The 19,609-nt window shown below is 45.4% G+C and overlaps 1 non-coding gene across 1 annotated transcript; it reads right to left on the bottom strand.

The window, feature by feature from the left end:
* Nucleotides 1–1,111: 1,111 nt before the first annotated feature.
* Nucleotides 1,112–1,185, bottom strand: Trnat-ugu (transfer RNA threonine (anticodon UGU)). Its single transcript has one exon. It is a non-coding gene; the product is annotated as a tRNA-Thr (tRNA).
* Between the last annotated feature and the right edge of the window lie 18,424 nt (nucleotides 1,186–19,609).

The raw sequence follows: 19,609 nt of genomic DNA, 5'->3' as shown, positions 1-19,609 counted from the left end.
GGGGACCGTATCACAGTTTTGAAGGTTCATTCAGCAATAAACTCGAAGGCGTCGACGTAGCTTTTGTGCCGCAGTGAGGAACGGCAGACGTTAACGCAAATGTGCGGGAGTGCACGTTAAGGCAGCGCACAGTGATTCGGTGCCGTAAATACGTCGGGGGGTCGACGACAGCGTTATGGCAGCGGGCCTCGGCTCCCATTTGCGGCACCACAGTCACTGCGGGCGCCTGTTTAAACGTCCGTAATGTGTGATTACACGCGGGGGGGAAACTCGACTCATTGCGTTTTAATCCGACCCATTTGAAGAACCGAGCGGGGTGGAAACGGACTGCTGCCGCCGCTGCAGCATTGCCGGGGAGGGCAACTTGTTCGAGATGGCTGCCGAGCGTAATTATAACTATTAGCTGGAATCGCGGAAGGATGAAAGCGCCGCATTAAGTCCCGGAACAAGTGTCGTAATGAAAAATGTAAATGCGCGCTCTGGGGGAGAAGGCGCCAACTTCTGTGAAAGGAGACAATCGGAAAGTTGGCTCGTGGAACGAGCACCTATTTCCAGTTCATTATCTGTCTTTGCCACTGGTTTTATTACAGCGGCACAGAAATTGACATCGCTTATGCAGTCCATGTATGTAAGCATTAACCGTTAATTCAACAGTTCTCGCTTAAGCTGCAAGGAGTGTGTATCGGTATCTAAATGGCACAGCGCGCTAAAACTGTGTGCATGTTAAAACGCTAAGAGGACTCTTACTTTTTAACCTCCGACGCAAACAGCGGTTCATAAGGTTAGCGTGTGTGTTTGTGTACCCGTCCCTGGAATCGCAGCTGCCAAACAAAAGATCCGATTTCAATGCAGTTTTTTTTTATTTGAAAGCTGGTTTAATCGGGATGGTTCTTAACTACGATCCTTGAAATTTTGTTCAGCTATTTAAATATCATCACCTAAATTAAGTAAAAATTTTTTCCGCCAGCGTGCTCTGCTAATGTACGCTGCGAATTGCATAAGGGCTGCATGAAGTTACTTAGCACCAAACGGTACAGATGATGACTAACTGAAACCCTCAGCTGCCGACAGGGGTTGTTGATATAGCTCGATGTGGACAGCTGAAAATGTGTGCCCCGACCGGGACTCGAACCCGGGATCTCCTGCTTACATGGCAGACGCTCTATCCATCTGAGCCACCGAGGACACACAGGAATAGCGCGACTGCATGGACTTATCCCGAACGGTACAGCCCAGAAAGATTTACATAAGAGTCTGCGAGAACATACGTTTGTCTTTTGCAGTTGACCAACCATGATGAATTTAGTCTTCTGATATCGCCCGTTTCAGCACCTACAAAGTAGGTGACTCAACGGCAAAATATAAACATATGCATTCGTAGATTTATTTTTTTTAGTTCTTTTTGAGGTGCACAATTCAAGGTCTAAACCAAACGATTTTGCCCTAATAATTTGGGCAGCCGGCTTCCTTCTGACTTGATTATTGCTACTGTGTATTGCTTATGTACCTAAATTAGCTAAATATATACTGAAACATAGTAAATGAATATACAAGTGACATTAAAAAAGAACCACGCAAATCGATAAATGGAATAGGTCTCTGGCTGGAATTTACTGTTTCCTCCCGAAAAGTATTTGTGCGGATGTGGGACGGAGTGTCGATCGTATAGTGTCTACTGCATCAGCATATAAATCTACAGGCATACTCTGCGACTCACATTTAAGTGCCTAGCAGAAGATTCCAATCGCGGAAAAAATGAACACATATATCTTTCTGTCGGATCTCTAACTTCCATTGATTTATTATGGTTCAAATGGCTCTGAGCACTATGGGACTTGACTTCTGAGGTCATCAGTCCCCTAGAACGTAGAACTACTTAAACGTAACTAACCTAAGGACATCACACACATCCATGCCCGTGGCAGGATTCGATTCTGCGACCGTAGCGGTCGCGCTGCTCCAGACTGTAGCGCCTAGAACCGCTCGGCCACACCGGCCGGCTTAATTCATTACGATGATCGTTTCTTCTTATGTAGGTCTCCGTCAACAAAATATTTTCGCATTCGGAGGACAAAATCCGTGATTGAAATGATTGTGTTTCACTGTTTAGTGGCACAAAACGCGTGGGTGGTTTCAGCTCGTTACTAAATGCAAATAAGTAACAGGCCGAGTTGATAGGAGCTGAAGGAGTCCAGGTTGCAATAATATGCGGTACGGCACACGGTTAGAGAGAAGGATTATTATTCAAGAAACACATAAGACAATGAAAATTACTTATCTTCAACAGTTTGTAGGACTGCAGTTGCGGTTATGAACTAACAATCGCCGGCCGCGGTGGTCTCGCGGTTCTAGGCGCGCAGTCCGGAACCGTGCGACTGCTACGGTCGCAGGTTCGAATCATGCCTCGGGCATGAATGTGTGTGATGTCCTTAGGTTAGTTAGGTTTAAGTAGTTCTAAGTTCTAGGGGACTAATGACCTCAGAAGTTGAGTCCCATAGTGCTCAGAGCCATTTGAACTGATGGGCCCACCTCAGAGAATCAATGCAAACAGAACTGGCTGAAGGCCGATTATGAAAGTGCGTCTGCCTAAGTTGAAATCCAGCTAAGAAGTAAGCGAGGCACACTCCAGTTCCGACGAGCTGCACAACCCGCTAGAATGCGCTCTGCTCGGCAGACGACGGGCTGCCAACCTTACGTTGGCGCGGCGTTGTAGTATTATCTGTGACAATGATACTACAGAAATTTCGTGAGATTCTCCTGTCGCAACGAAAACGCCTTTGCTTTGATGATGTACTAGTAAATTAAAAATTTTAGAAAAGCTGACACAAAAAAGCTCTAAAAATGAAATAAATTATGTATTGCTCCTTTAAATTTAATATAAATAGTGATATTTGTAGGTAAGCGTCGTCGAGTCGATGAACCACTAAGTAAATAAAATAAAAATAGAGTACATCTATAAATGATGAAGTATGTAATTCAAATACAAGTAAGCTGCCTAGGTTAACGTAGGTTAATATCAAAGCAATAAGACTTAGGTCTTCATTAATTTACTCAGAAAAATTCGCAATACAAACATGATCGTCATCGACGCCTGCCCTCACGCGACTACGCGTTCGGGTCCGCAAGAAACGATTGGCGCTCCCAGTTTAATGAAGCCTGAGTTATTACTCTGTCGATCAGACCACAGCAGGACATAGGCCTCGTAAGACTGATTAATGCGTGAAACTAAGTTCCTACGTAATGACGTAAAATATGGTATAAAATAAATAGACAGCTATCGTTTAACAATGCTAGGCTAATTAATGACTGATAGTTTTACAGTTAGTATATAATCAGTAATTGTAGCCACATTAACTATTTTTATGTGTGAATGAGGGACGCTCAGGACTGGAAGAGATGACGTCAAACAGAAGAGGCTTATACCCAGCGATAAAGGAAATAAGCTGCCCTGGAAAGGATAGCTGCTGTTACCTTGTTTTTTTTTATTATTTATTTAATTCGCGCTATCACGACACGACGGGCAAGGATCAATATATTATTACTTGTATTAAACTTAAAGGGGCAAAACATTTTTACTTTTTAGGCACTTTTGTGTCTTTTTTTTTAAATTTAAGTTTTACCCAGTTAGGATCTAACAGCGATCACTCACCAAAGGAATAAAATCCCAGCCTGACTTAAGGACCGTCCACTCATACCATCCTGATTACACAACGTGTCTTTCAATATAACAAACTCGCTGAGGCACGTTTTTCTTGTCATACACCAAGTAGTATTTTGAGTAAGTACCGTATTTATAAAGGGAACTCCATACTTTTGAAATGCCCGCCATTTCCGTTGTACTAAGTTGGAAGGACTGAACGTTACACGACTTTCAGCTGTTTGCGTTGCGGTTAGTATAGGAGCGCTTCATGACTGCACAACACACTGTCGTTGTGAAAATTTATTACAAATGTGGGAAAGGTTGTACAACGACTTTCGTAAACTCTGTGAAATATTATTTGTTCAACGGAGCGCTCCGAATAAGTGGACTGTGAGGTTGGTTGCTAAATTTGGAGAACTAGTTCGGTTGTGGGCATTAAACCTTCAAGCTATCCACTTGTTAATCGTTCTGCAGATAACATCGCCATTGTGGGTGATAATACTGCTGATTCCAGTGAAATCCAATCCGTCGACGCTCACAACAATTAGATACCCACACAACTAGTTAAAATGGTTGAAATGGCTCTCAGCACTATGGGTTTTAACGTATGAGGTCATCAGACCCCTAGAACTAAGAATTACTTAAACCTAACTAACCTAAGGACATCACACAAATCCATGCCCGAGACAGGATTCGAACCTGCGACCGTAGTGGTCGCCCAGTTCCAGACTGAAGCGCCTAGAACCACTCGGCAACAGCGGCCGGCCCCACATAACTAGCACTGAACGAATTCTGATAGATGTTCTGCAGCTTTGGGCATATAAATCCACCTGACAGAAGAGCTGAAGCCAAGCGATCACCAAAAGTGCGGAGCGTTTGACCAATGGGTGCTTGCGAAACGAAAGTGGACAACAGTTTCAGAAAATGATGTTTGTTGAGAGTTTAAAGTTCTGTTGAACGGATTCGTCAACAAGCAGAACTGCAGGATTTGTGGCACTGATAACCGACGAATAATTATGGAGCCATTACATCCGCAACGAGTGACTGTGTGATATGCAATTTGGGATGAGGACGTAATTGGAACATCCTTCTTCGAAGGCGGCGCCAGAAACGCAATAACAGTGGACTGTGAAAGCTACAGCTCTACATTAAGAGCATAATCTGAACTTTATCGTGTGAATGATCAAGCTGTTTGATACTAAAAAGATAGTGCAGATTCTCACACATCGATTTTAACTGTGGCCTTGTTACGAGAGATATTCCCTGACAGGATTATTTCTCTCAATGAGAACGTGAACTAACCCCATGTGAGTTCTTTCGTTGTGCACCCCAACGATCGACGATCTCTTACTGTGCTGAAGGCAGAGATTCAATGTGTGTTATAAAAATTAGAGATGCTAGTATGGCGCGATGTTATGGAAAATTTCATCTACTTGAACATTTCATGTTTCATTCTTTATTACAGGTAGCACACACTGCAATAACATATAAATTAATTATTTTCATTTCTAAATTTGTATGTTATTATGCACTCAAAGTGGCGTCGTTTATGGAACACTAGAAACCAAAATATATTCTTTAAAATAATTTTATCACTACATCTACATCTACATCCATACTTCGCAAGCCACCTGACGCTGTGTGGCGGAGGGTACCCTGAGTACCTCTATCGGTTCTCCCTTCTATTCTAGTCTCGTATTGTTCGTGGAAAGAAGGATTGTCTGTATGCTTCTGTGTGGGCTCTAATCTCTCTGATTGTATCCTCATGGTCCCCTCGCAGAGATATACGTAGGAGGGAGCAATATACTGCTTGACTCTTCGGTGAAGGTATGTTCTCGAAACTTTAACAAAAGCCCGTACCGAGCTACTGAGCGTCTCTCCTGCAGAGTCTTCCACTGGAGTTAACTATCATCTCCGTAACGCTTTCGCGATTACTAAATGATCCTGTAACAAAGCGCGCTGCTCTCCGTTGGATCTTCTCTATCTCTTCTATCAACCCTATCTGGTGCGGATTCCACACTGTTGAGCAGTATTCAAGCAGTGGGCGAATAAGCGTACTTTAACCTACTTCCTTTGTTTTCGGACTGCATTTCCTTAGGATTCTTCCAATGAATCTCAGTCTGGCATCTGATTTACCGACGATCAACTTTATATGATCATTCTATATTAAATCACTCCTAATGCGTACTCCCAGATAATTTATGAAATTAACTGCTTCCAGTTGCTGACCTGCTATTTTGTAGCTAAATGACAAGGGTTCTATCTTTCTATGTATTCGCAGCACATTACATTTGTCTACATTGAGATCCTATTGCCATTCCGTGCACCATGCGTCAATTCGATGCTGATCCTCCTGCATTACAGTACAATTTTTCATTGTTGGAACCTCTCGGTACACCACAGCATCATCTGCAAAAAGCCTCAGTGAACTTCCGATGTCATCCACCAGGTCATTTATGTATATTGTGAATAGCAACGGCCCTATGACACTCCCCTGCGGCACACCTGAAATCACTCTTACTTCGGAAGACTTCTCTCCATTGAGAATGACATGGTGCGTTCTGTTATCTAGGAACTCCTCAATCCAATCACACAATTGGTCTGATAGTCCGTATGCTCTTACTTTATTCATTAAACGACTGTGGGGAACTGTGTCAAACGCCTTGCGGAAGTCAAGAAACACGGCATCTACCTGTGAACCCGTGTCTATGGCCCTCTGAGTCTCGTGGACGAATAGCGCGAGCTGGGTTTCACACGAAACCCATGCTGATTCCTACAAAGTAGATTTCTAGTCTCCAGAAAAGTCATTATACTCGAACATAATACGTGTTCCAAAATTCTACAACTGATCGATGTTAGAGATATAGGTCTTTAGTTGTGCACATCTGTTCGACGTCCCTTCTTGAAAACGGGGATGACCTGTGCCCTTTTCCAGTCCTTTGGAACACTACGCTCTTCTAGAGACCTACGGTACACCGCTGCAAGAAGGGGGGCAAGTTCCTTCGGGTACTCTGTGTAAAATCGAACTGGTATCCCATCAGGTTCAGCGGCCTTTCCTCTTTTGGGCGATTTTAATTGTTTCTCTATCCCTCTGTCGTCTATTTCGATATCTACCATTTTGTCATCTGTGCCAAAATCTAGAGAAGGAACTATAGTGCAGTCTTCCTCTGTGAAACAGCTTTGGAAGAAGACATTTAGTATTCCGGCCTTTAGTCTGTCATCCTCCGTTTCAGTACCATTTTGGTCACAGAGTGTCTGGACATTTTGTTTTGATCCACCTACCGCTTTGGCATAGGACCAAAATTTCTTACGATTTTCTGCCAAGTCAGTACATAGAACTTTACTTTCGAATTCATTGAACGCCTCTCGCATAGCCCTCCTCACACTACGTTTCGCTTCGCGTAATTTAATTTTGGTTTGTCCTCAAGGCTTTGGCTATGTTTATGTTTGCTGTGAAATTCCCTTTACTTCCGCAGCAGTTTTCTAACTCGGTTGTTGTACCACGGTGGCTCTTTTCCATCTCTTACGATCTTGCTTGGCACATACTCATCTAACGCATATTGTACGATGGTTTTGAACTTTGTCCACTGATCTTCAACACTATCTGTACTTGAGGCAAAACTTTTGTGATGAGCTATCAAGTACTCTGAAATCTTCTTTTTGTCACTTTTGCTAAACAGAAAAATCTTCCTACCTTTTTTAATATTTCTAGTTACGGCTGAAATCATCTATGCAGTAACCGCTTTATGATCGCTGCTTCCCTGTTCTGCAGTAACTGATTCAAATAGTTCGGGTCTGTTCGTCACCAGAAGGTCTAATATGTTATCGCCACGAGTCGGTTCTCTGTTTAAATGCTCAAGGTAGTTTTCAGATAAAGCATTAAAAAAAATTTCACTGGATTCTTTGTCCCTGCCACCCGTTATGAACGTTTGAGTCTCCCAGTCTATATCCGGCAAATTAAAATCTATAACATGGTGGGGAAATCTACTCGAAATATTTCCCAAATTATTCTTTAGGTGCTCAGCCACAACAGCTTCTGAGCTCGGGGGCCTATAGAGACATCCAATTACCATGTCTGAGCCTGATGTAACCGTTACCTTCACCCAAATCATTTCACAATTCGAATCTCCGTCAATTTCCTTCGATACTATTGCACTTCTTATCGCTACAAACATGCATCCCCGTTCACTGTCCAGCCTGTCTCTGCGGTATACATTCCAATCTGAGTTTAGGATTTCATTACTGTTTACATGTGGTTTCAGCCAACTTTCTGTCCCTAGTACTATATGGGCGTTGTGACCGTTTATTAATGAGAGCAGTTCTGGGACCTTTCTATAGATGCTCCTGCAGTTTACTATTAGCACATTAATATTGTTATTCCCTGTTGCATTTTGCCTACTCCTGCCTTGCCGCGTCTCAGGAGGCGTCTTGTCGGGCCTAGGGAGGGAATTCTCTAACCTAAAAAACCCCCATGTGCACTCCACACGTACTCCGCTACCCTTGTAGCCGCTTCCGGCGTGTAGTGCACGCCTGACCTATTCAGGGGGACCCTACATTTCTCCACCCGATAGCGGAGGTCGAGAAATTTGCACTCCAGCTCTCCGCAGAATCGTCTGAGCCTCTGGTTTAAGCCTTCCACTCGGCTCCAAACCAGAGGACCGCGATCGGTTCTGGGAACGATACTACAAATAGTTAGCTCTGATTCCACCCCGCGAGCGAGGCTTTTCGCCTTCACCAATTCCGCCAACCGCCTGTACGAACTGAGGATGACCACTGAACCCACGAAGAAGAAGCAATTATGGAGTAATGAAGAGAAGAATTGTAGGACTTCCATAGATAGATCAAGTGCGAACTACACAAAGGATGCAGGTATTCGGGTAACAGAACACTTGTGGAGTGTACGTGGGGGTTTCTTAGGATAGATGGTAGTTTGAGGTCTTCCGATAAATGCTGCCATTTGATACGCAAAAAGTGATTTCAGACCTCGTACACTTCGACTGGCATAATTATAGCAGTAAATTGCCGATGTATTCATAATGACGTTCTTGAATTTACGGCATGGAACGTGAAAGAAAAGTCAGGAGAGTCTTAATTGCAGTCAACTAAAATATCGTGTCTGTCGAGGTCGAAATATAGTCCTACTCCGAAGTTAGCTAGACACATGTAACAGGTCAAGGTGAACTCAAGCCAATTATCGGATCTTTTCACCGGCCACCTAATTCCGCCGTGATAGTTTTGGAATCATTCACATAAAGTCTACCCTCAGTAGTACGCAAGTACCTGGAGCATGCAATATTATTTGGAGGTAACTTTACCCTACCCAGAATGGATTAGGAGTCTATGGGTTCATTGCAGGTGGTATGGGCAGGCAGTAATGTCAAGTGCTATTGAAGACGCTTTCTGAAAACTGCCTTGAGCGGCAATGTTTTGGACCTTGCAGCTACAAAGAGCCCTGACCTTATCGACGGTATCGATGTGGAGACAGGGATGTCAACGTAGCGACGTTAGTTACTAAAACTGTAAGTCCATCAAGAACGTTAGGAGAGTACTTTTATCAGAAAGGGCAAACAAACACTTATTAGCATCCCACATAGACAATGAATACCAGGCCGCTGTAGCCGAGCGATTCTAATCGCTTCAGTCCGGAACAGCGCTGCTGCTACGGTCGCAGGTTCAAATCCTTCCTCGGGCATGGAAGTGTGTGACGTCCTTAGGTTAGCTAGGTTTAAGTAGCTCTATGTTAGGGGACTGATGACTTCAGATGTTAAATTCCATATTGCTTAGAGCCATTTGAACCATTTTTAACCGTGATTAGTCATTCAGATCGAATATGAATGAAGTCTGCCAATTATGGGCACAGTTTAAACTGATCGTAAATCATGCTCTTGAGTAGTATGTGTCGATTAAGAGGTGCCGGCGCGGTAGCTCAGCTTGTTCGGTCAGATGGTTAGCTGCCCTCCATAATTAAAAAAAAAAACCTGAGGAACTGGATCAACGACGAACTTGGACGGTTGTCATGAGACGTCCGCAACGAACAGTAACGAACAAACTGCGTTTAAGAAATGAAGGATGGGAAAGACACACCGCGGATTAATAGCAAAATTCAAAAAATGGTGAGGAAGCAGAGGTTATTGCGCTCTCGACTCCCCGACCGGGGTGGCCGAGCGGTTCTAGGCGCTACAGTCGGAACCGCGCTGCCGCTACGGTCTAAGTTTCGAATCCTGCCTCGGGCATGGAAGTGTGTGATGTCCTTAGGTTAGTTAGGCTTAAGTAGTTCTAAGTTGTAGGGGACTGATGACCTTAGATGTTAAGTCTCATAGTGCTCAGAGCCATTAGAACCACTCTCGGTTCAAACAGTAAGGCGCAAATGACAGGCAAAAGTTGATACAAGTTTACAACATGTCCGTACTACCGTCATTCTTTAGTGAAACATCTTGCTGAGATGTTTCAGGTCCTACATAAAGTCGCTCAGCAGGTCGAAGGCTTCTGTCCACTCACACGTTGACCAGTCTGGTGCGGCAATAGAATACAGCAGAAGGGAAGTCGAAGACTAAAATTTCGCGTTTTGCAATTCATTCACGCAGTAATGGAGGAATGGAGAACTGAGTGTCAGGCATCTCCCGCGTACAAAAGCAAGAAGCAACTAAAGGAACTGAAGAGAAAATAAGTCGCCTGGTGCAGATGGAGTGCCAGATCGGTTTTTCAGAGAGTACTGAGAGTACTCTACGATGCTGACGTCTTACTTAGCTTGCGTTTGTCATGAAGCTCTTTCCAAGAGCAAAGTACCAAGCGAGTGAAAAGAAGTACAGGTGACTTCTGTGTATAAGAAGGGTAAGACAACGGTCCCGCAAAATTAGTGACGAGTATGCTCAACATCGGTTTGATGCAGGATTCTTGAACATATTCTCAGTGTGCAGACAATAAATTTCGTTGGGATAGAAGAGGACCTGTTCGTGAATTAGCATGGATTTAAAAAACCTCGCTCTTAAGGACCTCGACTTGGCCCTTTCTCAAATGATATCTTGCGATCCATAGACAAAGGGCAACAGGCAGATTCCATATTCCTAGATTTTCGAAGAGAATTTGCCTCAGTGTCCCACTGCAGACTCTTAACGAAGGCATGAGCATACGCAATACTTTCCCTAGGCAGGTTGTTTTCGTAGCCGGTCAAACGGCAAGTTGAGTGCTCTCAGCTGAATAGCAGAGGCATGATTGGTCAACTTAAACTGAGGCAGGTTGACGTCATAAAGCCCTGCTCGAAATTGGAGGGAACGGTCGCTATTGGCGCGAATGATGCTCTAAGACAGTGTCGGAGAATTTCGGAATCAGAACAGAATTCTGATTCGCAGTTTTCGAGGAGAGTAGGGAGTTGAGCAATACTGGCTTCGCTGCTTGCATTGCACCATAGAATGGGATTCGGGATCTGATCTTCCTTGGAGTTGGACAATCTAGCGATTTCGTCGCTCGGTTTCGGAAGAACTTAGAATTCTCGGACAGCCTTTGCGGCCAGGGTTTGACACAGAGTTGCTGGACGGCAAAAGTAGGCGCCAGCATCATCAGGACGCTGCCTACTGGCGACGTGCTGCAGATTTCAGTATTGTAGGACCTTATCAATTTTATACTGAATCCCCCAGCAGCACGCCAGTTCGCTTTGCTATAAGTCCACCTTGCTTGTTTCTCCGTGTGATCCCATTTGAGCTCTCACTACTAATTGCGATTCTGCTATATAGTCGGGAGATTAACATTTGATTCATTAGGACCTCCAGTCATTGACGTCAATCTATTGCAGCACACCCCCTTGTTCTCGAGCCAGCTCTTATTCTCGTAATATTACAGTGTACCCTATCCATTAACCTACTGTGTGTGTCGACAATAATGTGCATTTATGTTCTGATATATAATAAATCTCATTGTTATATTTAATCCGCATATCATTTTATAGATATAGGCAGAATCCCATTTTCCGTTATTTATGATGATAAGGATCTCTTTTTTTTTAGTTGATTACGATTTTTATTAGATTATTGTGAGTGTGCACTCTTTATTTTACCAACTGTGGTGTCACCGCCAGACACCACACTTGCTAGATGGTAGCCTTTAAATCGGCCGCTGTCCGGTAGTATACGTCGGAACCGCGTGTCGCCACTATCAGTGATTGCAGACCGAGCGCCGCCACACGGCAGGTCTAGAGAGACTTCCTAGCACTCGCTCCAGTTGTACAGCCGACTTTGCTAGCGATGGTTCACTGAACAAATACGCTCTCATTTGCCGAGACGATAGTTAGCATAGCCTACAGCTACGTCATTTGCTACGACCTAGCAAAGCGCCATTATCAGTTACTATTGATATTGTGAAATATGTACATTCAAAACGGACGTTCACCAGCTACGTCCGTTTTTCTAAATTCTAATTTCCTTGACGTGTTCCAGACCTCACGCTAGCCTGCGTGAGCTAAATCGCATGCCTTTCGGCCTCCTCTAGTAACACGGTGTTGGCTCTCCTGCCAACCACAACATTGGCGACAAGGCAAAACCGCCTTCTGATCGATATTGCCCTGATTTACTTGTCTAATGGCTTCGCCACAATCTCCAGATGTATTGTCCGAATTTTATCGCTTACAAAATCAACAGACGCAGGCCTTACTGGCTGCCCTTCGACAGCTCGTCCGGGGTCAACGTGCTATGCAAAACGATGTGGCAGCAGCCGGTCCACCGATAACGTAGCAACAACACGCTGTTGAACCCACTTTTCGACCTTTTGATGCTGCACTGGAAAGCTGGACGGAGTGGTCACGCCAATTTTTATTCCATCTCGCCGCCTACAGAATTCAAGGTAACGAGCGGCAGCCTTTTGTCCTTTCATCCGTCGGGGTACAAACGTACCGTGTGATAGCCAAATTCTTTCCTCGACGCGACGTAGTAACTCTGTCCTACCAGAAATTTTGTCTGCATTAGATGCATATTTCAAAGATTAAATTCAAAATTAACAGCCTCAGTTGCGGAGTTACCTAGATTTACCTAGGTTTCAATTGGGATAACCCAACCTTCTTCAGAATTACACTTCTGAAGAAGGTTGGGTTATATCAATTTAAACCTAGGTAAATCTAGGTAACTCCGCAACTGAGGCTGTTAATTTTGAATTTAATATTTATACAGTTGCTGACAGGGCCGCGAAATGCTGAAAGTATTGATATTTCAAAGAATCAGTCAATGTAGTTGCCAAACGGTACACCTTCTTTCGTACAAAACGTACGGCAGGTCAGACTAATCGGGAGTGGGTTGCAATCTTGCAAGGCCTTACTAGGGATTGTGCTTTTGAGTGTCAATGTGGACTCCCTTATTCAGATGCTATGGTACGTGATGCAACTGCACAGAACGTTTCAGATGGTCGTATAAGGGAACAGATTTTGAAACTAGTAAATCCCTCCCTTCAACAAGTGATGGACATATTGGACACACTTGACTTTGCTCAGGAATCATTTGAAGCTTCGCCAGCAGTGTGTCAGGTTAACCGGAGCAGTAAACAGCCCTCGCGCCAGGCCGCGCCGCTGCCGCCAGGCTCTCAGCAACGTGTGCCGCGCCGACAAGCAAATGTAGTGATCAAATCATGCCCGCGATCTGCTACTAAACATTCGCGTGAGAATTGCCCGTCACGCCAAGCTATTTGCTTTTATTGTAATAAAAAATGACATGTTCAGAGCGTTTGCCAGAAAAAGCTCAGATCGGAAACTCGAACCTGTTCCAGGCCCTTTGCTTCGCGCCGGAATCGGAATCGAACCAAGGATACTCAGGCTAGCGAAACTTCGCCCATGAAATTCATGTAGTTCATTCCACTCAGCCCAGTGCCACTCTCTCTAACAGTGACTGTGTTCGTCCCAAAAATAGTGTGCGTCGACATAGCCGGAACTCCCGTCAAGTCGCAAGTGATTATGTACCAGTGTCAGTTCACGTTGCACGAGACAGTCGCTCTTGTCGTCAGCAGGAAAATAAACTTCGTGTAGACTTGGACATTAACGACAAAGTGATACCATTCCAGTTCGATACCGGAGCTGCAGTTTCACTGATCAATCAAGACACTTACAAACTGCTGGGCACACCTCCGTTGCGTGCCGCAAATGTTAACTAGCTATTCACGTCAAGATATCCCTGTGTTAGGACAGTGCAGCCTTCTTGCAACATACAAAGGACAAACAGAACTTGTGCCATTTTACGTCCTTCGTTCTTCTTCTGCAGTGAACTTCTTTGGTTTCGATTTATTTCAGTTGTTTAACTTGTCTATAGTAAATCAGGTCCTATCAGTGAACCAGACTGTGCCTTCAGGCAGTGTTTCTCGTCTATGTGAACCGGGCCTCGGTTGCGCTAAGAACTATAAAGCACATTTGGAACTGACAGTAAACGCGCAACGGAAATTGTCCAGAGTGCGCAATGTTCCCCACGCATTGCGTGATGAGGTCGCAAAAACATTACACGATCTGGAATCACAAGGTGTGATTGAACGTGTGCAGGCTTCTCTCTGGGCATCACCCTTAGCAATTTTGCTAAAACCTTCCGGAAAGTTGAGACTTTGGGTGGACTTCAAGGCAACAGTGAATCCATAACAAGTGATAGCAACTTTTCCTTTACCCCGCCCGGAAGATCTTTTTGACAAACTGTGCCCGGGTAAATATTTTTCGAAGTTGGACCTCGCAGATGCGTACTTGCAAATACTGGTGAACGAAGAATCCCAGCGCGTTTTGGTGGTTAACACGCATCTTGGTTTGTATCAATTCAAACGACTGCCATTCGGGTGTGCATCCGCTCCTGCATTGTTTCAGCAATATCTACAAACTGCTTGTGTGTCGGTCCCTACTGCAGCAAATTATCTGGACGATGTTGTGGTCTCTGTAAAGACGGAAGAAGAGCATTTGGCCAATCTCAGAACATTATATCAGGTCTTGCGACAAAATGGTCTTCGCTTGCAAAAGGATAAATGTGTGTTTTTTGCTCGGGACTTGCCATACTTGGGACATGTACTCAATGCCCAAGGCATACATCCAAGTCCAACGCACCTCAGTGCCATACAAGACTTGCCGTCGCCGCAGAATTTGAAGCAGCTACAGTGTGTGCTGGGAAAAATCAACTATTATCATAAATATGTTCCACACGCCTCTTCCATTTCAGCTCCGCTTCATCGCTTACGCCGTAAAGGTGTTCCGTTCGTCTGGACGACGGAATGCGAATGCGCCTTTCGCCAGTTGAAATCGGCGTTGCTTTCCAAAACTTGCCTTACGCCATTCGATCCCCAGAAGCCCCTCTTGTTGATGGTGGATGCATCGGATTTCGGGATTGGTGCTGTGCTTGCGCACAAAGATGGATAGAACGATCACCCTATTGCCTTTGCGTTCAAATTGCTATCGTCTGCGCAAAGAAATTATTCACAGATCGAGAAAGAAGCATTATCTCTAGTATTTGGTGTTACAAAGCTTCATGATTTCTTGTATGGTCGTCACTTTACCATAATCACAGACCACAAACCTTTGACATCGCTTTTTCATCCGACCAAGCCTGTACCTCCATGTACAGCGCAAAAATTCATTCGCTGGTCTATTTTCCTCTCGCAGTACCGCTACGATATCTTGTATCGGTCCACTTCTAGGCACAGAAACGCGGATGCGTTGTCCCGCTTGCCTGTTGCTGAGGTTAGGGCATTCGATTCCTCCGAACATGCTTGCATGTTCATTGATGTGGAAACTGATGACGTGGTCGAATCGTTTCCGATTGATTTTCGTCGTGTAGCTACAGCCACAGCTGCCGACCCTGTCCTTGCTCCCGTTCTGCGTTTTGTTGCTACGCAATGGCCCTTGTTAAAGTCACGGATCGGGGACCCGTTGGTTCACCGATTTTTTGCTCACAAGGAGAGACGTTTTGCAAGACGCGGTGTTTTGCTGTTCCGTTCTGATAATGATCAGTCCAGGGTCGTGGTACCACGTTCGTTACAGTCCTCTGTCTTACAGCTTCTCCACCAAAGACATTGAGGTATAGTGAGAACGAAACAACTTGCTCGTCAGAACTGTACTTGATTCGGAATCGATGCCGCGATTACGAATATGTGCTCTTCTTGCATGGTGTGTGCCGAACAACAATCAGCACCACCGCGGGAATTCTTTGCGTGACCAAAAGCCACTTCCCCTTGGCAACGCTTACACATCGATTTTGCTGGTCCATTCTGGAATGCTCGATGGTTGGTTGTGGTAGATTCATTCAGTAATTTTCCTTTTGTTGTCCGGATGTCTTCCACGACGTCATCTGCCACCATCCAAGCGTTATCCGCTATCTTTTGCATTGAAGGTCTTCCACACACCATTGTTTCCGATAGTGGCACACAATTCATGTCCACAGATTTCGGTCATTCTGCAAGGCCAATGGTATTCAACATCTGACGTCCGCGCCGTTTGCGCCACAGTCAAACGGTGCCGCTGAACGATTGGTCAGGACTTTCAAGTCACAGATGTTGAAGTTGAAAGAGTCGCATTCTAGGGAGGACGCGCTATTGCTCTTTTTTTCCTCGTATCGCTCTCAGCCCCGAGATGGTCGCTCGCCGGCTGAGTTGCTCCACGGTCGTCATCATCGAACCTTGATGTCTTTGTTACATCCGCCACATCAGGTTCCTGTGCAGCGGCAGACACGTGCTTTTGTTCCAGGCGACTTTGTCTACAATCGCCACTATCGAGGTTCACGGCGTTGGCTCGAAGAGCTCATTCTTATCTGCCTCGGCAGCGCTATGTATCTGGTTTTGGGGGCCTCTGGTGAGGTGCGTCGGCATCTCAATCGGCTGCGCCTCTGTCGTCGCACGGGATTTGCCGCTCGCCGTCTGCTTTCAGCGACGGTGCCGTCCGGTCAGCGCCCCGGGGACCCATCTACTGGCTCGCCTCAGCCGCAGGTGTTACCGACGCTGCCTTCCATTTTGCCCCATGGCGACGCGCCGCCGCCACCGCCGCCGCCACCTGTTCTACCGCCGGCGACGTACGCAGTGGACGCGTCGCTGCAACCGCCGGGCGCCTACCAGGGTCACGCGCCGCCGATCGCTTCCCGTGACCAGTTGTCCTCCGACATGGAACTCTGCCTGCTCCGGACCATATTCCGTCTTCGCCCGACGGGTGCTCCGGCCCGATGGAGGTCGACCCTTCGGTCCCTCCTGTCTCTCTATGGGCGCATACACCGCATGTTGGCGTGCACCCTGGAGCAGTTTTTCAGGCGTTTCTTAGCTCCCCGAGGTCCGAATGGCAGGGTGCGGGTGGCACAGCCTTGCCTGTTGTTAGGCTCCACACCTCGTCGCATACGTCAACATGGGGTCCTCCCCACGGCGGGCGGAAGCCTTATGCCACAACCGTACGCCGATTTGCGGGGGAGGAATGTGGTGACACCACACTTGCTAGATGGTAGCCTTTAAATCGGCCGCTGTCTGATAGTATACGTCGGAACCGCGTGTCGCCTCTATCAGTGAGTGCAGACCGAGCGCCGCCACACGGCAGGTCTAGGGAGACTTCCTAGCACTCGCTCCAGTTGTACAGCCGACTTTGCTAGCGATGGTTCACTGAATAAATACGCTCTCATTTGCCGAAACGGCGTGAAGTGACTTCAAGTAAGAACCACGATAAGACTACCAACGAGGAACAGAAGACCAAACTTGCTTTCTTGCCGTTCTGTGACACCGTGTCGGACAACATAAGCCGACTGCTGAAAAAACACAAGATTAAATAGATCTTCAGGCCTCCAAGAAAAAACTGCCAATTACTGAGACCAGTTAAAGACGCAGCAGGTCTCAGAACACCTGAAATCTACAGTATACCTTGGGGGTGTGGCCAGTCTTACGGGGAGTAAACAGTACGTCCTGTGGAACAACGGAGGAAGAAGCGTGACTGGTTTTATCGCCTAAGACATCATGGGAAATCAGCATTTGCTGAGCATGCTTCAGAAGACGTGTACAGAATAAAATCTGACGAAACATTCGTCGTGGCTCGTGCTAACGGGTTCTGGGATCGCGTAATTAAAGAAGCCTATGAAATAAAAGTCACCTATTACACCGCAGATATAGACGGTTACAGCGATCGCGCAATTGAAGTAGGCACATCGAACGCTGAGTCAACGTACGCCTGTATATGGCGATGCCGTGAGCACCAGTGACGTCACAGCCGTGTACCTAGTGTATATACGGCGCGTACCAGCAACCCGCCGGCGGTCATACCACCTGACAATGGCCAAGGAGTGCTTGGCCGAAAGATCTCGTAATTTTAATCATTTGACGCGGCTGGAAACCCGAGAACTTTTTATTCAATGTTACCGCTATGAGACTGCGTTCTTACAAAACGATATTGTTTCAGTTGTTCGTGCGATGATAAAAGGAAAACAGGGTCTTCACGTCATGAAACAGAGAGTAGAGGGTTCTCTTTGTCAGGAGAGACATGTAATTTTCCTTTTCTTCTTATTTCATGTTCATGCATACTGAAGTTTTCATTTATGTATACTTTTTTTTTTTTTTTTTTTTTTTTTTTTTTTTTTTTTTTTTTTTTTGAGTCATCAGTCTTCTAACTGGTTTGATGCGGCCCACCACGAATTCCTCTCCTGTGCCCACCGCTTCATCTCAGAGTACCACATACAGCCTACGTCCTCAATTATTTACTGGATATATTCCAATGTCTGTCTTCCTCTACAGTTTTTGCCCTGTGCAGTTCCCTCTAGTACCATAGAAGTCATTCCCTGATGCCTTAACAGAAGTCCTATCATCCTATCCCTTCTCCTTGTCGGTGTTTTCCACATATTCTTTTCCTCTCCGATTCTACGCAGAACCTCCTCATTCCTCACATTACCAGTCCAGCTAATTTTCAACATTCGTCTGTAGCTAAGAGCACAAAATCACGTTAACGAGGTCGTCCTGTGAGCCGACGGCGCCGTTTCTCGTGTCGCTATACAGGGCGCGTCAAAAAATGTATACAAACTTTGAAGCATCATAGAAAATTTATTTTCCGTTCTACAATGTTAAATTTCTGGAAATGGAAAGCTTAAAGTCAAATTGGAAAAATTAATGTACTTTGCAAATGTGATTAATTTTCAAACTGGTGACCTTCAGCATTAATACATTTCTGAGTACGAGTCACCATTGATTCCGTACACCATAGCAAAGTGTCCAATCTGATTTCTGCGAACACTGCTTGAATCTCATTCCAAAGCGTGTCCAGGTTACGTGGTTTTCGTTTGTACACCTCATCTTTTACTGTGCCCCATAAGAAGAAATCCAGCGGCGTGAGGTCTGGAGAACGTGCAGCAAACTCGATTGGTCCCTGCGTCCTATCCGCTGGCTTGGCACCTTGTGATCCACTTATTCTCGTACGTCCTTATGATAGTGCGGCGGGGTGCCATGCTGTTGGAAATAAAATTCATCATTACTGTATAATGCAGGAATGGGAGGGACTATGGAGTCAGCAAGCATTGTAAGTTACGTTTCTCCAGTAACAGTACCTTCAAAGTGGAGAGACCCAATGAGTCCCCTTGCAGACAAACCACGCCACACATTTACACCAGGCAAATTCACAGCCTTTTCTATTGTAACGTGAGGATTATCTTCAGCCCTGTACACACGATTGTGTGTATTGACAGTTCTATTGACTTTGAATTGGGCTTCATCCGACCAAATTATGCTACCCATAAATCCTGGTTCACGTCTGACCATCTCCTGAACCCATTCACAAAATTCTAAACTTCGATCTGGATCGTCGTCACTTAGCTGTTGCACCAGCCTTGGAATGTTCACAAGAAACTTGCCTTTCTTCTGAATGCGTAGCACACTACTAGCACTTACATTACTCTCACGTGCCGCTTGCCTTGAAGATTTTTGAGGAGAACGCTGAAACAGTTCCAAGACCGCAGTTGTGGAATCATCACTTGTAGCTGTATGAGGTCGCCCTGATCGACCTTTATACACACCACACACTGT

Source organism: Schistocerca gregaria, chromosome 6, assembly GCF_023897955.1.
Source record: "Schistocerca gregaria isolate iqSchGreg1 chromosome 6, iqSchGreg1.2, whole genome shotgun sequence".
In the NCBI taxonomy this organism is placed as follows: Eukaryota; Metazoa; Arthropoda; class Insecta; order Orthoptera; family Acrididae; genus Schistocerca; species Schistocerca gregaria.
Note: the sequence above shows the minus strand (reverse complement) of the source record. Positions and strands in the feature narration are given on the sequence as shown.